Below are 23,877 nucleotides of genomic sequence, written 5' to 3' on the forward strand. Positions count from 1 at the left end.
CTTGTTAGATCTTTTTTGGAAATCTCTGTCTTCCTGAGAAACCACTTTGAAGATACCACCATGTATTACAGCAGCCACTGATATTTTCCTACTAATCTGTCCATAACTCTGTAGTGTTTGTATTGTTCCTATGCTATTTCATAAATGGTTGTATGTTTATTACTATGTGTTTCCTGAAAATAGTCAATGATTATTCAATTGGTCACTCATGTATAGCTCTATTTATTTTCTTTAGAAACCACTTTGAAGATACCAAAGTATAGTACAACAACCATTGATCATCTCCTACCACTTTTGTCTGTAAGTCACTATTATTTGTCTATTTGTTTTCCTGAGAAACTATCTTGTAGGTAACAATATGTAAAACAATAACCATTGATAATTTCCTACCACTTTGTCTGTAATTCGGTAAGCCCCCCTATTACTGTTATCCTTCTTTTACTCTTTAAAATAAAATTTTAAAAAACCAGTTCTTAAGGTTGATGAATGCTTTAACCTACATTGGTGGGTCAATTTTGCTAATTTAAGAGAAAAAATTGGGGTTACTATAATGAAAAACATTATTATATTTGCATTTTAGCATGGGAAGACATCCCTTTATTGTTTTATTTTCCTAAGTAGGAGCATTTGTGGGAGAATGCATAGTAAAGCAGTACTGTGCATTCATTCTATTATATAAATATATGCAAGATGATTAAGATAGCTATACAGCTAGTTTCTCTCAGTTCATTGAAAAGAAAAGTTTATGCTAATATTGTCTAGACATGATTTCAGGCCTATATCTTGTGCTCTGAATAACTACTATGAAGATAACAATAACAGTGTATCAACTATTACTACTCTCCTATTAGCTTGATTTGAAACTAATCATTATATCCACTACATTATCTTAACTACCTTGTGTATATTTACATAATCTCTTTCATTGTATTGATTAGGTCAGAATGATAATAACTCATTTACCATAGGCATTCTTTGCCACCATACACAGTGTATCCAATCAGATTCTGTATTCAAAGTGAATAATAAAATATGAGTTTTTACAGTTCCCATAACTATCAGAATAATAGTTCTTTCAATTTTTTTAATGAGTGGTTAAATTTCTCTCACTTGTCTAGGTTCTGATAGAGGATAGCTTCTCTTAGTTCACTGAATTTTTTGTGATAATATCTGCTTGTTGCTTTGTAAGAGAGAATCTTTTTTTGTGGATGTCTGTACTCTGAGTAAATACTTTGAAGACAATACACAGTGTATTAACTTACTATATTGTTATGAAATTTTGTTTTATTTTTTTCATAAAATACACAAAAAAAGGAAGACAGCTTGTGTTTCAGTTAATAATGCCAGGAAAATATAGGAGAAGGAAGACCAAGTCATAGATTTAGTATTTATTAGCTATTTTTTCTTTTCTATAGTGAAAGATGCCTCTGCCTTTCTTCTTTCTCCTATGTCTCCAAGATTAGAACAGATCTGGGGAGTATAAGCCATGTGATGGAACCTTAACATGACTTACTTATGATCATGTAATGTAATGTGGTCCTCCTACTCTTAATTACTTATGCCATGTGAAAAATTTACTTTTTTTCATTTTCTCCTATAGAAAATGAATCATCAAAGAAATAGACTCTAAAAAGTAACCTTTCATTCTTTTTTAAATATTAGTAACATTTCATTTGATTTTATGAGAATATTTAGCCATTGTTATAATAAATAATCCATGCAGACATTTTGAACTGTTATTACACATCAAATGCTATTTGCTAAAATTTATTGATTCATTTAGTTTTTAAAGCTAAAATTCTAAACGTTATAACTTAATAGTAATGAAAAGGAAAAGGACAGAAAATATATTGGGAAATTTTTGTTTTACTGTTCTGCCTGTGAAGCCAAATGAAATTTTAGGTGAGAGTACAAAAAGAACAGTACAGAACAGTACAAAAGATTCAAATATCAGACTCTGCAGTAGCTGGACTCTGATGTCTGCTTATTATTCTCCAGAATTCATCCCTTTCCTTCTACTCAGTTTATTTCCCCTAGTTAATTACTTAAATCCTTCTTCAACCCCACTTGAAATTCACAAAGCTTTCAATTATAACTCATGTGGTATCTTTCTAGCCACCCAACACCCACCCCCTCCACACACACCTAAGCCTAACACTCAGCGGGTGCACACTTGTCCCACACACTGGCTAGCCTCCATTCTAATTGCTTGGCTACACTTTCCTATTGACTCTAACTCATACCATAGTAAATGCAACTTTTACATTTTTACTTCTGTTACTCATTATTAAATTCAATGAATACACACTGAACCTCTGCTCTAGAAACTTAAAATAGTATGGTATATAAGGATCATTCCAGTCTTTGCCTTCAGAGTTTATAGTCCAGCAAGATTTTGTCATGCAGTTGACTATGAATTTATTCTAACAATGGAAAATCACATTCATATATGCACACATATATCTTTATATATATAGATGTATGTAGTAGGTAAATAGGCAGATAGGTAGATCTTGTGTGTGTAGCTGTATTTCAAACATTTATTTGCATCTGTCATAGTGCCCTGAATAAGGCTCTTCTTTAAAAAAATCAAAGAAAAGTGATAGACCCATTCATTAAAAAAATGAATTACAGAGCCAGGTGTGGTCGCACACACCTGTAATCCCAGCACTAGGAAGTCCTGAGGCAGGAGGACTGTTGTTGCAAGTTCGAGACCAGCCTGGGCTACAAAGCGAGCTGAAGACCACCCTGAACTGCATAGCGAAACCCTGTCTCAAAAAGACAAAAGAAAAAAAATGAATTACAGAATAAGAAGTTGACAAGAAGAAGAGTCAGGCCTAGTGTCACATGATGAGATATTCTAAATATTTATTGATGGAATGAATTTGGAAAAAGATCTCTGGTAAGATTCTTAGAGAATCTGTCAAACAGTGTTCCTCACTTGCTAGTTTACATTTTTCATGCCATCCATGGTTTATTTAGTAACAGATTTCAAAGACAGATTTTAAATGAATCTCATTTTACAGATGGGAAAATGAACCAGGAGGCAACTTGATTTGTTCAAGCATTTATCGGCTGAATATAGACAAGTAGCTGCCATAGCTGCAGCACAAATATACTGTAATGTTTTTCCTTATAGAACAGAATAGAGGTGTCACAGCGAGGGAGATCAGAAGCAAACTTAGTTAATCAAAACAAAGTATTACAAAACAGAAGAGTCCAGAAATAGATACACACATATAAAGTCATCTAAGTTTGAAAAATAGCAATATAATTTATAAAAATCAAGCTTTTGGTTAGCTTAGGACTTCTAGCCAAGACAAGGTGGTACAGACTTTGTCTGTGCTCTTCCAGGATAAGTGGAAAAATAATGCAATGGGAAATCAAAGAGGAATTCTGAACGGCAGGGAGAGGAAGAATAATAAGTTTGTGACCCCAGGACTGGAGGAATAACGCAATTGTAAGCCATTTGGGGCCCCAACCCTTTCCTCACATGAAAGAAAATCACCTAGGCCCAGCGTTTTCTGACGCACAACCTACCAACAGCCTAGACAGCTCAGGTGGTATTATTCCTTCTCTGAATCAGAGCTGAGTTCCCCAACAAAAACAGGTAACACTAGACAAACCCAACAACAAGGCAAGGGGGAGCCACTGGGAACTTTGATAGTATAAGTGGCCAGGGAAAGAGCTCTCCTTCAGCAGGCTTGACACTTTCCTCTCTCACCGTGAGGTACTGAGACAGTAGAGTGCCACGTGGGAGAAGAACCCCACCTTGAGAAGCAGCCTACCCTAGAAAGCCTTTTTCTCCAGAGATCTGGGACTCCCCTTCCTAACCCTGAATCAGAAAAGGGTACTGGGAAATGACACCCACACAACAAAAACCTGGCCAACACACAACTTCATCATCAAGGGCCTAATGCTGTACTTGTTTCTCCTGCAGAAATATACCTGGCATCATGGCTAAAGGAAACCCATTCCGCCTTAGCTGTTATCATCAAAGCAAGCAGTAGTCCCACTGGGACTGTATAACCAACCAGACCAAAGCAATGCCACACAGACTCTAAATATTAAACTGTCACTGAAACCAAAGCCCACAAAATCTGACCATGATCTGCATGCTAAGCTAAAGCAGAATAACTATCTGCTAAAGTAAAAGTTTTAGTAAAACATAGATTTTCCTGACAAAACCAAAATGTCTAAGATACACTAAAACCACACCTTGAATAAGTAAAAATCATAAGCTGATATCAACATAGTGATAAATCAGATGGTGAGATAATCTGAACAAGGATTTTAAAGTAGTCATAGTAAAAATCTCTATCAAATGAAGACGAGTAACTGAAAAATACATTAAGAAAAGCTGACTGGAGGGCTTAACAGAATAGTAAAGATGGCAAAGCATATACAGTGATAAAATGTATAGGGAATGTTTAAATTTTTAAAAATTACAATAGAAGATATGCTGCCATTAATATCCATTGAAAGCTCCCACTCACTTCAGCTACACTTATCCCATCTTTCTTCCCATTTTCTGAAGCTGTTCTGGAAGTTCTCTTTCATGAGAGCTATGACTTGTATTCAGATATCCCCCAGAAGCCTCATGTGTTCATAAGTGAAGGTTTTCTGAGCTGGCTGGATCTAGGATGCATGATTCTAATATTAAGGGTGTATGGTACTAAATTAGGCCACTGATTGGAATTGCCATAGTACTGGGTATAGATAATGGGAAATCCCAACCTGGGTGTAAGTGGCACAACACAAAAGCCTTGTAACCTAGATGGAATAAAAGGGAAAGGGAGGCTTGCTTCATTGCTGCTTCTGCTTCTTGCTTCTTGCTGCCTTCTTCCTGCCCTGCTATGCCATGGACTGTTTCTCCCCTGCACTGCCCCTGTGCCATGCCTCCCTACTTGGATCCTGACAACTATGTATGGAAATCTCTATAAACTGTTAGCTGAAATGAACCTTTTCTTCTTTAACTTTGGATGTTGGGTATTTTGTCTCAGCAATAAGAAAAGTAACTTAGAAAATGAGTGGCTTTAGTTGCACTGTTGTGGCTATGTCAATGTTGTGAATTGATTCAAAACATCTATCTTTCACAGTCATTTTGATTTTGGAGAAGGGTCAGAAATCACACCATGCCTAATTCAGTGAATAAGGCAGATGAGAACACATGTAATGGTTTTACTTGACAGAAGTTGTCATAAACATTTTAAATTGGTTGAAGACATCCAGGTAGCCATACACAAAAAAAAACCCCACAAAAGTAGACTTTCAAAACTCCTTCAGAAAGTGGAAAGAAGGATAGGTTTTTCAAGTGAGGGGTGATTTGATGGGATTAACGATAATGTGGTTTTTATTGTAATTATTTTTGTGAATTTAAACATTCACCAGATTGTACAATCTTAACACATAGAACCGGTAAAGTTGAAAACACCTCAACTGAATTTATTGTTAGAACAATAGCAAGAAAGTAGAATAAAAAATAAACAAACCAGAACTTCACCACAAGTAGGGCAACCTCATAAACAGTAGGGCAACAAAAAATTAATGATATTGGAAACAGGAAAAAGGAAAGAAAGTCAATTTTAAAAATCACTCAAAATAATCACTAAGATTCATAAACCTGCTGTAAGACTTGAAAAGAAAAGACACATATCAACAACGTCGGGAATGATATAGAAGCTCTCACTACAGATGCCCCAGTTCTTATGCTACTAATAGGAAAGCACCACAAATACTTTACATTTCTGAATTTGACAATTTGAAGAAATAAGCTATTTCTAAAAAATTACAGCTGTCTGATCATATAAGGCTAAAAGTAAGGGCCAATATTATGCATTGCATGAACACCTGATGTGTTGGGAGGGCCTTGAATGGCTCACCTGCAATTTCCTTCCCACACTCTGACCCCATAGGTAAAGCTTCCATTTCTTGTTTATCTTTGGCTCACAGGTCAGGGTTTCCTGCCAACCCACAGGATTATCCAAACAAGCAAATCCCAACCTCTATTAAAGGAAAAATAAATGATGATACTTATTTAAAGCACAGTAAGGCAGACTTCATCCAGGACTCTTGCAAGAAGGATAGAGACTAAAGCAACGGGGTTTCACAAGGTGAGTGATTATGTTAGATTCAAATACAGCAAGGCAAGTGACACTTTATACCCAAGGACAAGGAAGTGGGTCAATCAATGGAAAATTACTAAGGAAAACTCTAGAGGTAAGGGATATACTGGCTGCAGTAACATGATAGAATTCCTGCTGGAGCTAGGCCAGGGTGTCAGACATCTCCTGGGATATGGTGGAGGAAGAGATTCACATGCAGTTCAATGAGCAAGTAATAGTTTTCTCAACAAATATACTGGCACAAATACATACCCATAAGACAGAAATAATGAAGAGATAAATGACTAAATCTTATATTTCATACAAAAATTAATTCATTTGAATATAAAATCTAAGTATATTAAATTCCTAGAAAATTGGTAAAAATCTCCAGGATTTGGAGCAAGGCAGAGTTCAAAGACAAAGAGAAAGATGGGAGATTGGAATTCCTCAAAATTTAAAACTTTTCAACAAAGACCACATTATGTGGCTAGAAAGCCTGTTACTGACTGGAAGAAACTATTGTATTTGCAAACCACCTATCAATTAGCCAGTGTGTAAAACTTAGAAAGGATTCTTAAAACTTGACAGTATAAAAGCAAACAATCCAGATAAGAAATAGAAGACATAAAGAAACAATTCCCTCAAAAATACATGCGGATGGCCTTCAATAGATGACTGGTTAAACAAATTGCATTATAGCCATATTATGGAATACTACTCAGAAATTGAAATAAACAACCTATTGATGCAAGCAAAAATTTGACAGATTTCTGGGCAATTATGCTAAGTGAAAAAAGTCAGTCCTACAGTGTTCCAAAATGTGTGATTCTACTTACATGACATATTTGAAATGGTCAGAGTTGGAAACGGTGAAGACCTTAATAACAAGTTACTGAGGTAAGAGTGAAGGGAGATGGCTTTGGTAACAAGAAGGTTCCAGTAAAGACCCTTGTGATGATGGAATCACTCTTTATCTTGATTGCAGTACTAATACATGAACTTATGTCTACGGTAAACTGTATACAGCTAAATACACGTGCATCTACTTACATACACCTCAAGCATACATTCCAAAGAGGAGTATTAAGACTGAATAATTGAATCAGATCAATGTGAATCCTGTTTGTGATCATGTATCAAAGTTTTACACAAATTTTTGTAAGATGATAATTTTGGGGCAAGTGGGAAAGTACTTAAGATATATCTGTATTATTGTTTTATAACTACATGCACATTTACAAATGATTTCAAAAATCTTTTTAAATTTAAATGCTTTAATCTCAGCACCCTGAAAGGTTAGGACAGGAGGATCATGAGTTCAAGCAACTTAGTGAGTTCCTGCCTCAAGGCTGGGACATAATTCAGGGTGAAAACCCTGGTTTCAATTCCTTAGTACATCAAAAACAAATAAATAAATAGGAATAGTAGATTAAAATAATCTGCAAGTGCAAGAGAAATGTTGTGTGTTAGTTATCTTTCTGTCACTGTAACAAAGTGCCTGATACCAAGATCTTAAAAGGAGAAAAGGTTTTTTTGTCTCATGGCTTCAGAGGTTTCAGTCCACTGTGGGCTGGCTCCACTGTTTTGGGGCCTATGGCAAGACAGAATATCATTTCAGATGAAATTCTGACAGAATATAATTTGATCCTGATGGAGCAAATCTGTTCACCTCATGGCAGCTAGGAAGCAAAGAATGGATGGAAAGGTTGTGGGTCCTAGTATACCCTAAGGCCATGTTGACATTAACCTAAGTTCTTTTCAACAAAGTCCCACACCCTAGAGTTGCCACCACTGCCCTGTAGCCCAATCAGGTGGACACCAAAGCTGCAGCACAAGAGCATTGTGGGGAGGCAAGCTCCAAACCATAAAGCGTAGTTTCCTTGGTTGTATTAATAATTTCAAATGAGATTTTTTTTTACCCTAAAACTACAAATAAGCCATGTATGTTTAAATAGTTCTTTATACAATTTGCAAAGCAGTGTCTCATGTATTATGTCATATGATTCTTATGGGCCTTGGAAATAGTGCTATTATAAATTCAGTTTTATAGATGAGGCACAGGGGGATGAAAAGTTTTGATAAGTATGTTTTTTCCTTCAAGGGGTCCAGACAGTACTTTAAAACAGCTCTTCTCATTCCACATTGTATCTTCTTTGTCTCATTGACTTACTGATTTCTTGAGGATTCAGAAAATCCCATTTTCTGTTGTGTAAGATCGTCAGTAATCACATTAGCCATCATACATAACATCGCAGATGGAGAGACACTCAGCATCTTGATGTGGGTTTGTAGTGGCACATTTTTCAGGTCAGTATTCTCATTCTCAGCAAAGCAACAAAATTTTAAACCAAAATAAAGAAAAAGGACTTCTATTATGATTTAGATCTAAAACATACCCCAAAAGTCTCACTGGGTTAGGTGATTGGACCATAGGGCTGCTATATTCACCAGGGGATTTATCAACTAATTTGTTCTAACTGTGCTGTTAGGGGGTGAGTCGTAGTTGGAGGAGAGTCACTGGCTAGGAGACCTCAAGGTTGTTTCTTCCCTTGGCTCATCTCTCTCTGTCTCTGTCTCTGTCTTTCTCTCTCTCTCTCTCTGCCTTTGCTTCTTGGCTGTGATCGGTTGAATAACATTTCTGTTTCATACCTTACTACCATGATATTTCTGTCTTGGGGACAGACATACATGGAGTAAATAAATCCTCTAAAACCTGTGCATCAAAATAAACCTCTCCGCCTTTTAAACTGCAGGGGTTGGGTATTTTGTCCCAGCAATGGGACAACTTCTTTCACTTTTATGATAATTTGAATAATAGCATTTTGTCTGTGCCTAAGTTTCCCAAATAAAATATAGTAATGTAAAAGAAAGTGCTGGTTTTTTATGAAAAGGAAAGAAACATTAACAATTAGGTATGTAGGAAGAAACATAGACCAACTTGATGCATCATGGACTTTCTGATGCAAAATGTTCTTATTCTTGTTAATTCTTATACTTGGATTTTTGGGTCAAATGTGTTAACTTGCAAAAATCCACAATAATATGTATAATAATGAATTCTCCTTGAGCGTTATTCATGCTAAAAATGAGAATGAATTTTTGCTATGTGTATATATTAATAGGATATTGTTCTGTTTAACTTTTAGTTGAGATGGTTACTAAGAAATGTTATCTAAATTTAACCCTGAGCCCATGACTTGATTTGATTTTACCCTGATTACTATAGCTGGCTGAGACCTCTTGGTGTATGGGACAGTGAATCTTAGTATATCATTTTAGATAGAATAGTTTTAGTAAAGGCCTAAAAATGTGTCCTGGGAAACTTCCCGGGGAAACTGTAAACTTTGCCAGGGAATGTCTTCCCAGTTAAGGAAAACCCAGGCCTAGATAATCATCCGTGACCCTGCCTGGGTTGTTTCATTTTTTTTCCCTGACCCTAGATAAACATTGTAACCAAAAAGGAAATATATGGTTATCAAAAAGGGAGACATATAGAACGTAATCAGGGAAACATCTATCATGGCTAGACGTGTGACCAGAATGTAACCTCGGTCCCAGTGAACAAGAGGAAAACCGTATGGCCACCTGAGTCAGCGACGTAACATCCCAATCTGTAACCATGGAAACCCAAAACATATTTAAGAGTGGAACAAAGATTAGCAGAGCGGTGACAGGTCCTAACTTGTTAGCTGGGGATGGATGGCGGCTGTCCTAAAATTCATAAACTCTGTTTGCCCTAAATAGAGTTCTTTCGGTCTTCTGTGGAATTGCCATTACAATGGTTGCAAAGAAACAAAGCAAACTTGAATTATAGACTGAAAAAAATATTATCAGCCAGGCTGGGGATATAGCTCAGCGGCACAAGTGCCTGCCTGGCAAGCGGAAGGTCCTGTGTTCGATTCCTGGTACCAAGAAAAAAAAATATTATCAGCAGCAGAAATATGAGTTATTTCATATTTGAATAAAGAATTCACATACTTTGACACTCAATAGGATAAAAGACAAAAACAATTTTTAAAACCTTTGAAATTCTTCAGTAAATTTTACATATTAACTGAAGGACAAAATTAACTTGATCTGTGTTAGAAAATTTCTGTGAGATCAGAAGTAAGAAGTGATTTTATAAAACAGAAACAGCAGTTCAAAGCATAAGGGCCCATTCTTTCTGTACAATCAAATTGAAGTTGGTGCAACTCTTCCACTTATTTTTTTGTTTTGTTTTGTTTTGTTTTTTTTCCAGTACTGGGAATTGAACTCATGACCTTGTGCTTGCCAGGCAGGTGCTGTGCCACTGAGCTAAATCCCCAGTCCTCTTCCTCTTGCACTTATTTATTGACACTCAGCTCCTCCCCAAGCCCTTTGCAGCTAACAGTGCTAAATCACATTTTCCCCTTACAACAGGCCTTCATCTGACATCCTTTGGAACTGAGTAAATTTGAGAAGAAAAATAAGAGAAATAAATTTAGAAATAATATAAGATCCATGAATGAATTTAATAAGTTAAAATATATTTCTTGGCAAGAATTCTATGTGCTTATGAACCAAAGCTATTTTACTTTATTTTATTTATTTATTTATTTTTTCCAGGACCGGGAATCAAACTCACGACTTTGCGCTTGCCAGGCAGGTGCTGTGCTGCTGAGCTAAATCCCCAGCCCCGGCAATTTTAAATATTACGCAAGCTTCAGGACTCGGCATTGCCACAATGTGAAACCACAGATGCGGAATCTCAGACTATCTTTTTCCTACAGATGCCAGAGGAAACTGCTCATGTCAGTTACAGCTTTGTGGTTGATTGTGCTTCTTGCAGAGAGAAGCCCAAGTTCATACTTGGCAGAGATGGATGTGGCCATGTAGCTCTACCCTCCTGTCCATGGCACAGGAAGAGCTGGCTAGGCCAGGAGAGCGGCCTGGAAATGAGAGAATGGAATTGGAGGTTTTCAGTGCAGATAGAAAAATGCTCTATCAGCCTTTCCTAATCTTCTAAATTACAGATTTGCTTGATAAGCCAATGGTGCCCATGGACACTTTCCTAGGGGTGGCAGGACTCGTTAAACTGTAAAAGGCAGAGTTGGGAATTAATAAAATAAGAATATCAGATTTTCCTTCTAAAAGAATAAGACTGAGAAAAAAATGAATGAACATCTTTTAGAAGAACAGTTGAGATAAGGAAACGGACCAGAACACAAAATCATCAAGAACTCAATTTTCTACCTGTGTAAGACAGAGAATGTTAGTGCTCTAACTATATGTGATAGATTTTTTAGCAGTTTATTTGTATTGGGGCATGTTCTCAGTGCATAGTGACTGCATTTCTAGGGGGAGTTGGGACATATACTAACGCATTTTAATTCTTTTTTTCATCCGGTGCTTTCCCCCCATCTCCTTCCCTCATCTCCTGGTCCCTTTCCCTTCTGCAAAAGACCTACTTCGCCTTTTTGAAAGGCGATCCAACACCAGTGTTAAAGTAACTGCTAAGAAGCTATGGTGTCTGAAAATGTTCACCATGATTATGTTGTTAATATTCTAAGTGTCACATTCAAAGTGTACAATCAGTCTCAAGTGTAGAATTTTTGTGCATGTCTGTGCTGTTCACTCAGAGATCATGTAGGATCACAAACACCATCCGATATGAAAGTCTTTTATATTTCCTGTAGCATCTAGTTTGGAGCTGAACGTACAATGAGGTTGGAATAAATGCATCCTTTATTGAATGCATTCTATGCATCCTGTACTGTTCTAGGCATTTTTAATGTAGATACTGCTATCTTACATGATGCCTGCATTTTCCAAATTATATGAATTAAGCTAACATGGGAATATTTTAAAATAATCATATGCAATGGAATTACATATACCAAACAAATAGTCATTGTAAATCATTGACAATTCCACTTACACTATTACCTCCCATTACAAGGATAAGACACACATAGTTGCTTAAAAATAAAATGAACAAACAAAAAAGATTACTGAGAAGAAACAAACCTACCAGTCAGTGGTTGACCTATGAAATCCTGCAAGCAGTGATATGCCATCTGTGTGTATTCCATGGTTTATTATTGCAACTTGAGAACCAAAGGAAAAAACTAGGTGACAGGAGAAAGGCTAGGACCTGGTGAATACTGCTTGAGAATAAAAGATAACTAAATGATTTACTTTTGCAAAAACCATTTGATTTTTCACCACTGAGTGATCTATAAATTAAATTTGTTCTAAACATACTTGATGTTTTCTCATTTATTTAGGTACATATCAAGTTATGAGTAATATTGATTCTAACTACTCATATGACTAAATCTTTAGTCAGAGCTCAAGATAACGTAGAAAAAAATTCTTCAAATAAAACATGTTCATGGAGCATAAGAAGTCATTTTTTTTTTCTGAAAGCTCTGAATTTAGTAAACAGACCAGAAGTATAGCAATCTGGAGTTATTCTTGAATATTTGAAATATTAGATCTGAATCCAAAATTCAGTGTTTCTACAGAATGCAGTGACAAAAGTCATGGGGAACAAATAGTTTAAATAAGAGGTAGAAATTATTCAGTTTATCAGTTCTAATTAGAAGGAAAAGAAAAGGTCAAAAATAATATTAAAAGTGATAGTACTAAAAATTAAGTTTTACCCAAGCCTTATGGAAGCATGTGTTTGTAAAAGAGATTTATTATATTTCTTAATACATTAACTTGTCCTAATGACAGGTATTTCCACATAATTGCCTAATTATCTTTCAGTAATTGTAAAATAATTCAAATAATTACCTTTTTAAAACATCTCAATAAAGGACTTTTTACTTGGTTGAGATTTCCAGGGTACCTTCTAAAATCTGTATTTTTTCCAGAGAAAATTATGTTCATTTCATCATATGCACCAAATCTACTTGATGAATGATATAAAAATAGGAGTTACTATAAAAATTCACATATTTAAAATAATTACAAACCTTATAACATAAATTATAACTTTACAGAGTGAAACTATAGTGTAAAGAGTATACTTGAGGACTTAGGCTGGTAAGTGGCAAAATTGGATCTTAGCCTCAGAACTGGCTAAACTTGCAGTACATTTAATACGTTATTCTGCCTCCCCAGCCATGAAAATTTTAGTGACTGACAGCTTTATAGCTATATCTACACTATTCACTTAACTCCTGCAATGTGCCGGTTGCTTGGCAGGAATTATGCTACCTAAATCTAAAGAAGGTACAATTTGATTTCAAGAGCCTCCGCTAAACAGAACAAATTGTAACTATGAAAATTAGCAACACATCAACAATAGGTGATGTTGGTTGACAGTAAGAGGAGACTGTGTGGACTTAAATTGCACTCTGAGTATCAGCTGTGATTTATTTTTGGCTTTTTGGCTGAAGTTGGGGGAGGAATGTCCATAGTCTGCATGAAGATCAAGGGAAGGTGGCAGACAAGGAGGCCAGCATCAACCATGTTCAAAGGCCCTATGGAGGCATTACATCAAGCCCAGGAGGACTGAGTGTGTATAACTGCAGACTTTCCCTTTTTATCACTATGGTAGAAAAGGAAAATGGAAAGAGAAAAACAAGGAGAATGTATATTCCTGTAAGAGAAAGCTGGAAGGTTTTGTAAAAATAATAGCCTTTAAAGGACATTAAACATTATTTTTAAAAAATTATTGATTACCTAATGGATGCCAGAGATACATAGGAGATAGTAAGAAAAGACAATAAAGTAGAGGAATAGGTATAAAGAACAAACTTATATAATAACAGAATAAGATGACTTCAAACATTAGTGAAGTACTGTGGAGGGTCGGAAGAAAAATGTTAATATTGAAGAGTTGTTGTAGGATCCTCAACGAAAGCTCTCATTTACTGAGCTCCAGGACTGACCTCGAAGACTGAGAAATTCTTCTAGAATTAGTTACTTGACTTGGACTCTGCTTTACGATCATCACATTTGGGGGTCCTGATTTACACTAACCTCTTAAAAATAATAATTTTTATTTTATTTGGAAGTTTTGAATTGGCAAGAAAATAAGACGTTCTCATTCCAGATTATCCTATTCTCTCCCTGCTGAAACATTGTCCAAGCCAAATGAATGGAATGTTTCAAGTTTGGTGATGGACAGAAAGAATGATTCCTCTGTTGTGAAACTTTACTGGTGTCAGACCTCATCTGATGGACCTGAATACAACTGAAGAAAGACTACATAGGTCTGTCAAGGTATCTTTCTATTCATCCATGCTGAGAAATATGGATAAAATGTGCCGTTTGTCTCACCTCAGAGCTGACTAGCATCCTCTGTTTGACAGATTCCATAAAGTACAATCAAGTTCTACTTCAGTAGTCTTCAATCTTATGAGTCAACACTATCTTTTTAAGATAACTATGTGTAAGGTACCGTTATAGATATTTTAAAAATATAGTATGTTGATTGAATAATTAGGATATGATAGTAAGGCTCATGGTTTTGAAAATTTCAATTCAGAATCAGCTGTTCTTGTTGCTCTGGGGCTATGGTAGCAAGTTGTGGCAGAAGTGTGAGCAGAGCAAACCCACTCACCTCATAGTCAGGAAGCAAAGGAGGGTGAGAGCAGGGCCAGGATCCCAGTCCCTTCAAGGGCATGTGCCCAGTAAAGTCCTTCCACCTCTTAAAGTTTCCTTCACCTCCCAGTAGTGCCGCTCTAGGAATTAAAGCTTTAACAACAAGTGGTCCATTGGGCATCATTAAGATCCAAACTATAGCAATGTCTATTTCGTGAAATTAGAAAAATTTAACCAACGTGTAACTTTCTTCTTCAGTTCACTTCTCTATTGTTCCTGGAATTTTTTCCCCCATTTTTTCAGTCTGCACCAAGACTTTAGTTCAGTAGCTGAAAACTTTGAAAATTGTGCTGCTCTTGGAAACACTAATTGTGACACTACTGCCATGAAAATCAGCATTAAACAAGTAGTTCCATTATTTACATAATAACCAGATGAGGTTTTGTTTTTGTCATTATTGTTTTTCAAGCACTACTTGGCATTCGAACCAGGATGCTTAAACAAATTTGGGATGTTGAATTCACAGATTACAAAGAGTCATACAACACAGCCTCATAGGATGACACACATGGTGACCTTAGATAGCTGGTAATAGTTTGAAGTGTGTGTACCATGTGCATTTTGTGTATGCTTAGCATCTATTCAGGCTCAACCAAATGTAATTTTTTGCACTCACCTTACTGTTCTTTGGGTTGAAATGTTGCAAAAAATAAATCTTGAAATTTGCTTATTTTCCAGTTTTTCTCTAATCTTTTAATTGCCTTGGAAGAAATTCACAATTTTAAAACCAGCATTATAAGAAAAGAGACTGTAACTTCAGTCATCCTTATAACAGAAACACCCCACCAATATTTTAAATATCTTTCTTGGAGCAATAACTACAGCTCCTTGGATGTCGTAGCTCTTCTTGATTCTGGTTGGGAAAGTATTATCCCTAGGGTGTCTTTGCATGTTAATCTCTTTCAGTTATTTAACTCTCAGAATACTCATTTACCTGGCTTCCAGTCCAGCCTACCCAGGAGTTATACGAGCCTATAGAAAAGAGTACAATTAACTTCAATTGTGAAACTCCTGAGAAACCTAAAAAATGCTGATCAGATGGTCAAGATGAGTAAGTGCTCTCCAGCAGCCGAAATCAAGGCCCCAAAGTCTGATTTTATGGAGATTACCAACAGCTGAGTTTATTAGCATGTAGGCTCTGCTGGTGGAGCGGCACAAAAAGACTTGAGAAATTCTTTGCCATGTGTTGTGATGTGTGTTTTGTTATCTTATAATTCCTATGAGTCTAAGTAAATTGATGATTTAATTATATTTAACGTGGATATTCTCTGACACCACTAACTCCATTTTGAGCTTTTAGTATCAGCTATAACCAAGCCAGGTTTCTGGCTGGTAGCAATGGTGACAACTGTGCACCAATGCACAGATAAGGTGGTTGGTGTCTTGCACTTTTCCCTCCGAAAGTAACATGTGAAAGGAGAGTACCATTCTGGAACTGTAACATCAGTGCCTTCAGACTGCCACTTTGGGGAACCATCACAGTGATTCCTGCCTTTGGGAGAATTCACTCTGCAGTACAGGCGTGAACAGTCCTTTCCTTCAGTGAGGATGACTTGAGAGCATTCTAGACCTGTTCAAGGGTCACCATGCAATGACTGATTTCCCAGATCATTTGGACCATTTCTTCCATGGATGCATTGGGTTTGCTTCCTTACTAGCACTCTGTACTGAAGTAATTTCCTTTTACTTGTTTTTGCCTATAATTTCATATATTCTTTTTGTTTACTTTTGTTTATTAAATATTTTGCCATAATATTTTGCAATACACTGATTAGTTCCAGAGCTATCTTGGTTTCAACTGACATGTAATTTGATTAGAGAATAAAGAGTTTGCCCCTCTCATACAAATTATAATCCCTGAGGTTAAATTGTTACCAGGTATCAGGGAACCAGACCATCCTTATCAGTCCAGCATGGAGTCATGTTACTAAGTTTGGACTTCATGCTTGAGTGACAGTCAATACATAAAGACTTACAGCAGGGGGAAAATGAGCTTCATACGTGTTTATAAAGATTAGTTATCAGTATAGATTATACCCAGTCCAACAAATTCATGGGATGTTCTTAATCTGTGAACATCAGGAGGGTCTCAGAAGTGCAAAGGATAAACCTGAGTTAAGCCAAGCATCTGCTTATGAAAAAAATTAGGAAAATATAATTACCACTTTTTGTTAAGTAGCTAACATACTCCAGGCAATGTTTTGTGTCCTATAGCATTTTGTTTTAAAGTTTTTAGTGACATCTGTGTGAGTTTGATCTTATTTGTTCATATTTTCCCCTAGTTTATGGTGAGATGGGGGCTGTGGTTCAATTAATTTTCCACAAGTTATACATTTGGAATGTATCCCAGTTTATACCAATTCTCACAATATAATTATTCACAGTGAACCTTTTCACTCTAAAATATGTCTCAGCTTGGAAAGAAGAAAGCAAATAGAGGTTCTTATATCATTCCGAAATTAGTACAAGGATTTACCTAAGGTACAGTGCAACAACATTATGGATGCATATTTAAATGTCTACTGAAAGATAATCATTAAAATCATAAAAATGTAAAAATAAATATTAACACAGAAGAAAAAGTACAATAATTAATGCTATTTTATTAACCCAAAAGAAGTCAGAAAAAGGGAAATAAATGATACTAACTAAAGAGTAGATAAAACTAGACAAAAACAAGATAATAGAATTAAATGAAGCAGAGCAGGAATTAATTAATATATAAGTAGATTAAAACACTCAAAAGACAAAATTATTACAATGGATAAAAAAACACCAACAAGATGCAATTAAGCATGTTAAATGTACATTTTAAATATAAATACATAGATATGTTAAAACTAAATACCATGATACAGATACAAGAATGAGCAAGAAAAGAAACTTAGGAGGTGTAGGAGGAAAGAAAGGCAAAGTTTACCAGAGATAAATAGATTTTCGCTAATCTGAAGGCAAGTTGAACTTGAAGTTCACAAAATTTGAAAGTTCAGGCCTCTAGTAAGCCTTATACAAAAATATTACTGTAAAGAAAAGAAATTATGAATGCAAACTTAGTTTAAGAAATAATGAAGTGAATTTTCTAAAAATTCAAAAAGTGGAAGGCTAGCTTTTGAACATTAGAAGCAGTTCTCTCAAATATTATGTTTTTTTTTTGTTGTTTTTTTTGTTTTGTTTTGTTTTTTCTCTGGTACCGGGAACCGAACTCACGACCTTGCGCTTGAAATATTATGTTATTACAATATTTTGCAATTTAAATGCAGAAACATCTGATCACATTGTCATACAGTCACATTAGCTGTTCCTAATGAAACCGTCTTGCTGAGAAAACATAAAACAACAAGAAGTTTATTCAATCCAGTTTTATAACAGCTACATCGTTAAACACAAAAAGATGTTACAGTTGCTTAATAATAAGGAATTTATGATTTCATAGAGACAAAATCATTATTTGGTTGACATTTAGTTTTCCATGATTTGTCTTATAAACAATAAAAGGTAACAATTATATTTCAGAAAATATTTCAGTGTAAATTACATTTTAAAGCCTTTCAGTTGGAGGACATTAAAAATTTCATTGCTTATATATGTAAGTTGCTAAAACTTATCCACATATCACAGGTTAATTAATCACAGTCACATAGATTTTCATGTTGATTGGAGATAATAATATGATTACATTTTCTAAAAGCTTTATGTTTCTCAACTAAAGTGAGTAATTAGAGAATGAAACTATTTTCCCTGTAGCTTCGGCTATGTTTTACATGATGAGGTAACAAAAAAAATGTACTATAAAACACCTTCGTATCAGATATTCTTTGTGAGTCCATTACTGTAAATCTTGACCTACCATCAGCTAGACTTCAGTACAGTACCAAGACTTCACAATGACTTAAGCTACTTACCATTTTAAAAAAAGTGACTCACTCCTTTATTCCAGAACAGTTAAAAATGTTGCTGCCCTTTGGTCTGAAAATGGCTTTTGCTAGTAAAGTCAAAAGAACAGCTATAAGCACTATTTGTACAAAGAAAGTATCTTTGATGGGCTATTTGTACTTAAAAACTATTTTTATTATTTGTGGCTATCTATAGAGCTACTACTATCTGTATGTGGTCCACTTCTCAGGCTGAAGGAAAGGCACACTCATTTCTGACTCTAACCTGTGCTTTCCGGTGATTTCTATGGAGTTGTCTTCTACAGTCTCACAGAGACAATTCACTAATTACTTAATCTCTCTAAGACTCCATAGTCTTGGTTGGTTTCAACCTTGGTTGGTTGCAACTGACCTGTAACACTCTTTTGAGTGTTTGTTATGGTTGATACATTGTGCCAACTTGGGGAGTCTAGAGGTTTGGCTAAGTGACTCAGCAGTTCTGCCTCTTGGGGTGAAAAGGACATGCCCTTACCCTTCTGGGATGTTGTTTATTGTGTTAATTTGAGAAGTTTAGAAGGTTAACTATGTAACTCAGAAGGGGTCCAGGATGCTTAATTTGTATTCATCCTGAGCCTGTGCAAGAGGCAGGCATGCAGAGGGTGTGGGTGTGGAGGACCACCCCCACCTCCCCAGAGCGGGTAGACTGCATAATAAAGGAATTGAGGAAGGACTGGCTGCTGGTTCTTCAGAGGAGCTCCGATCTTCGCCTTCAGCTTGGTCGTCTCCTGACTTCTGGTGCAGACTGTTGGGCCTCCGTCTGGACTCTTCAGCCTTCTGGTGTTGGCTCTCCAGCCTTCATCGTAGATTCTTCAGCATTCGGTCGCAGGCCCATCAGCCTTTTGATACGGACTTGCAAGGACACTGCAGTGAGCTCCAGGCCCGGGGCTAGGCTCTTCAATCTCCAGCGTGCAGACACCCTCTGCACGCTTCCTCATCCAACTCTGTAGCTGACCATTGTAAGCCAAACCTGTAATTCCTTGTACATTTGTTTATCTTGAATTATATCTGTTCCTGTAGTAAACCCTGACTGATACAATGTTCTAATCTACTTATATATTAATTAATTACTGCTCTACTTCATTTAATTCTATTGTCTTGTTTTCATCTAGTTTTATCTACTCTTTAATTAACATCATTTATTTCCCTTTTTCTGACTTCTTTTGGGTTAATCAAACAGTACTAATTATTGTACTTTTTCTTCTTTGGTAATATTTATTTTTACATTTTATATCATATATAAAATAGAAAATAATGCTGATTTTAAAGAAAACTCCAAAGATTAAATACATTAGTGTACTTAGAATGCCTAGTGAAGATCTCAGATTGGCACATAGAAGAGAGTCAATAAAAACCAAGTGATTTATTTGTTAAAGATTTCATTGGAAATGTCCGTATGGCATCTGCCTCTTAATTATCAAATTTATCACTTCAAGTCTTACTCACCATCCAAGTGCAACCGAAACACATTCATCAGGAGTTAATGCTTCTTATTCCTTTGGATGATGTTCCCTGGGTAATGAAGCTTCTCACTCTCCAGGTGTCTAAGTTTTGAAGGGTGGAAAGGTGTGATCATTCTTCCTTGCCTTGTAAGAGTCACAGCCAACACTTCTGTAACTAAAGACAAGGTAACAAGAGAAAAGTATGACAAATTTATTTGACCAGTTTACGTGACATAGGAGCCTTCAGAGTGAAGACCCAAAGATCCTATTTTTATGCTAAGGTTCTAGGAAGAAAGGACAGCATGTAGAAATCTGATTAGAAAAAAAGGCATGATCCAGATGTGATAGGCTAGAAGTTCAGCAAGGTCTATCTGCTCAGATTCTGCTAAGATTCTCTGTGTATTGTTCCTTGCTCCCCACATGTAAGATGAGACCCCCTTTGGAATGGGGGTCTAGGATCTAGCAGACACGGTAGGTCAGAATGTCCTTATGGCCAGTTCTCTGCAGAAGGGCAGTGGAATATTAGAGTGGTATTTTCAGGCTTTATGGCTTGCTTGGGGAAAATGAGCTCTGGTTTCTATGACCCACCTTAGAGAAGAATTCTGGACTCTACAATTCACTTCAGGGAAGAATGAGAGTCAGGAAACAGGAGGGAGGAAAGAATTTAATTCTAAGGCAGTTTCTTCTTCAGTGTCCACCAGTAGAAAGTGCTCAGTACACCAAACAGCCATATTTCAGGGTATCACTTTCTGAGACCCAAAAAGTTCACTTCCAAATTACACCTTAAGAATCACTCTGTGCTGTTATCTTTTAATGCATTCTCTAAGATCTTCTTTCCTGTAGTCAGGACCAAGATAGCAGGCCCTGCTGACTTGGCTTTGAGTTTGAACTTGAGCTGATTGTGAATCTCCCACCCAATTCTAGTTTATGTCTCAGAGATGCCTAGAGCTCAACTCTCCCTCCCCCAAGTTGCCTTCTGAATTCCATTTTCCACTGAAGTAAATATCTAGAACCTTTTCCCTGTGGCTTAAAAAATGTTGTTTTTGAATTAAATAAAATATCAAAAGTAAATACTGAGCAGCAGTACATATAATAACTGGTTATTCAAAGCAAGAGTTCCAAAATGCTTTTGGAAAAACTGTATTTGCGGATCAGTGACCAAAGCAAATGACAATGTCAGATGCTACTGGAGCTGCTAAATAAGGAAAACAACAGGGTTGCCTCCAAGAGCTTACAATGTGGTGATGTCACTGGGGTGTATGCACTAATACATTGAAGAGAAGAGCCTATGTGGTACATGAATCACAAAAACAAAGCCATAGGGATTCAGAGGAGGAATGACTAAAGGGAATTAGGAAGACTTCAAGGAGATTGTATCATTGGATATGGGTCCAATTATATTAGGCAGAGTGGTTAAGAATCACATCCTGCTTAAGTAACTGAGGATGGGAAAACACAGAGCACATCCATTAAACAATAGTTGACTTTGATTTGAGCGCAGCATATTAGTAGGAAAGCAGGAGTTAAATCAAAGTAAGACCTGCTGAAGATACATAGTTATCTCTTTATTCTCACTATGGGTTGCACTAGAAGGGTAGATTGAAATTAGTCCTTGGAATTCCAAGAATTCTTCCTGCTGAAGATTAGAGAATGAAAGTGTTGAATGGCACACAAAAATTCTGGCTAATTCAAAAGATCTGGCATCTAGATAAGATGCTACTATAAGATGTTAAACTTTGGTAACCTGGAGAAATTCAAGATTAACAACATGAATAATAAGTAGAACAATTGTAACAATATACTTCTATAAAATTATGTAAATGTGATATTTTTGCAAATTATTATGCTTGTACTGATATAAGATGAGGTTAGATGAGTGGTCTAGGCATTGTAGTGTAGTGTTAGGCTACTAAATAAAGTTTACTTTCATACAAGCATGTAATACTGTGACAGGTTATCTAATAACCGAGAAGGCTGCTAATTGACTAAGGGCTGTTTGGCATACAGTGCACAAATGTACTGGACAAGGAGATGATTTGCATTGTGGACAGGACAGAGTGGGACGATACGAGATTTCATCATGCTTCTCAAAGTATGGTTTAATATTTTGAATTTTTTTACCTCTGGAACTTTCCATTTAATATTTTTGGATCATAGTTGTCCATGGATAGTTAAACTGCAGAAAGCAACACCTCAGCTAAGAGGGAATTACTGAGTCTGTTTTTATGCCAGTGTAGTTTGAACTAACAAAAAGAAGAACAAAAGAACAATTAGACTGAAGACTAGGAAATAATCAGTCCTGGGAATTGATTTTGAAACTTTGTCTTAGGCAAAAATTGAAGCCATATACTTGGCAAGATTAGTGACAAATTAATTTAAAAAATAAGCCACACCACAGTGACCTATTCCAGAGAGATCAGGAACAATGAAGACTGAGAAAGACTGACGGAGGTATCTTCACAGTAGGGAGCACTGCATAAAGGGGGAGCCATATTGCTGTGGTGAGACAGGGCCCTGGCCTGGGCATCAATTTGTTTCAGTGGTAATACAATATAGATGTTGATTGTATCTCTGCTGGCCTCATTGTGGTCCAGTGGAACACACATTTGTAATCCCAGAAAATATTATTGGAATTCCAAGAACTAATTTCAATCTACCACTTCCAGTGCAACCCATAGTGAGAATAAAGAGATAATTCTGTACCTGCAGTTATGGGGAGCCGAGGGGGCCCTAAATCCAGTTAGAACAATGGCTAACTGGAACAGAGGTCTTGATTCAGTGCCTAACCTGGGTTATATTGATTTATGAAGAGGGGAGTGGCTTGGGGATGAGTGACTGTGAGAATTGTGGGAAGTACTGTGGGTGCTGTGAGCTGGGCTAGGTAGGAGGTATCATGTACCTCTGCAACATGCAGAGAGAGGTATGCAGAAAGAGTAACCTGAATAACAAAGTTTGAGGAAATATCTTGTAATTTGGGGTTGGTGCTTCAGTTTTGAAATCTAGTCTTCATTCCCTCAGATGTAGTGGGTTTTTTCTCAAGCCTCAGTCTCAGCCCACAGAGCAGTGTCACTCAGCCTAGCTCACCCATACTAGCTGGAAACAGTAGGCGGGACATCACTGACCTGTAATATTGCCTTAAAGACTACAGCTCAGCACCTCTGCTAGACCCGTTTGCACTGCTTAATGCTAACTGAGGGGGTAAAGAAATATCCTACCCACGTCTGTATATATCAATACGTGGAATCAGGGCCGGTTTAGCCAAAATGGAGAAAAATCTCTTCTTTCAAGGAGAGCTGTCCTGGTGGTCCTCCACAGTACAACACTGTGTCCAGGTCTTTCCTAAGGTCATAGTGTTCTTTGCAATTTGATTTCCAGATCAGAGCAACACTGAGTGTTTTACTCACAGAATGATGTAATCAGTGGTTGCTTTTTACTCTGCTGCTGAGGACAGAAGGCATATGAAAGACAGCAAATCAGATTGACCATGCTGAAAACACTACTGTATTAGGCTGAACCAACCAGATGAACAATGCCATGAACAAGTTCATTAATTCCATGAATAAATTACATGAAACATAATTTCAAAATAATTATGGAAAAGCTTCACTTGAACTAAATCTTTATTATGATAATTGAGTATCATTAATTTTGATTATAACTTAGGGGTAAAAATATAGCATGTGTGTTTAGCAATTATGTTTAAAATGAGTTCAAATTAACCTATGCATATATATAACAAATGAATTTTCCAGCCAAGAATGCCAAAGGATACCTCATTTTAAATTTGTAAATATACTTTTAAAGATTTTAAACATGAAT

General features: G+C 36.4%; 1 long non-coding RNA gene across 1 annotated transcript; it reads left to right on the forward strand.

Moving 5' to 3' along the window:
- Nucleotides 1-261: 261 nt before the first annotated feature.
- Nucleotides 262-15,357, forward strand: LOC106149371. Its single transcript, XR_001235509.1, has 4 exons — nt 262-300; nt 5,953-6,113; nt 10,695-10,879; nt 14,137-15,357. It is a non-coding gene; the product is annotated as an uncharacterized LOC106149371 (long non-coding RNA).
- The last annotated feature ends 8,520 nt before the right edge of the window (nt 15,358-23,877 follow it).

The sequence above is a fragment of the Chinchilla lanigera genome, unplaced genomic scaffold, assembly GCF_000276665.1.
Source record: "Chinchilla lanigera isolate Chin_1 unplaced genomic scaffold, ChiLan1.0 scaffold00043, whole genome shotgun sequence".
Taxonomy (NCBI): Eukaryota; Metazoa; Chordata; class Mammalia; order Rodentia; family Chinchillidae; genus Chinchilla; species Chinchilla lanigera.